The following is a 978-nucleotide window of genomic DNA, read 5'->3' as shown; positions in this document are numbered from 1 at the left end:
AAAAAGAAAAAAAAGCCCGAAAGTTTTGGCATGAGTTTAGTGAAACTGTCTGTGAAGCCCTTACGGCCTGCTTGGTCCGTGTAGGCGTTTGATAAATGGTGGTTTTATATAGAGGAGAGAAATGCAAGCTATCTCAAAAAGAAATCAGGGAAATAAGAATACCATCTGAAATCTGTCATATGAGAATGAGAGGAGCATAGACTGGTTTTGAGTGTGGGGTGAGGAGTGTAGGGGAGAGGAGGAGATAAGTGAATTGCACCTCAGACTTCCAGGGAGGAGAAAAATGAGGTCACTGGGAACTGCAGTCATTTGAAAAGATAGCCATCAAGCATTTCTTTCAGAGCCCTGTTCATCTTTCAGTGGCTTTGCTTCTCCACATGCTTTTGCTCCTTAAATTATCTCTGCCTTCTCCCATCTCCTCTCCAACCATCTCTTCCCTTCCTTAATTCAGAAGTTTTCTCCCTCTTTTCAAGGCATAGTGCTTTGATTTATAAATTATTTCTATGTTTCTGTTTTCTAATTTATTACTTTCTGCTTTCTTATTTATTTATTTTGAGATGGAGTGTCAGTCTGTTGCCCCACTTGGAGTGCAGTGGCATAATTTTGACTCACTGCAACCTCAGCCTCCTGGGTTCAAGAGATTCTCCTGCATCAGCCTCCCAAGTAGCTGGAATTACAGGTGTACACAACCATGCCTGGTTAGTTTTTGTATTTGTAGTAGAGACAAGATTTTACCATGTTGGCCAGGCTGGTCTGGAACTCCTGACCTCAGGTGATCTGCCCTCGGCCTCCCAAATTGCTGGGATTACAGTTGTGAGTCACTGTGCCTAGCCTGCTTTCATATTTATTAACACATTATTTCTACTTTCCTAGGGATAGTTGTTCAACCTTTACTAGCTTTTTTGTTGTAAATACTTAGTATATTCATTTTTATTGTGCTATAGCTATTTCCCACATGTGATTTTTTTTTTTTTTTTT

Source organism: Mandrillus leucophaeus, unplaced genomic scaffold, assembly GCF_000951045.1.
Source record: "Mandrillus leucophaeus isolate KB7577 unplaced genomic scaffold, Mleu.le_1.0 Scaffold220, whole genome shotgun sequence".
NCBI classification, from domain to species: Eukaryota; Metazoa; Chordata; class Mammalia; order Primates; family Cercopithecidae; genus Mandrillus; species Mandrillus leucophaeus.
Note: the sequence above shows the minus strand (reverse complement) of the source record.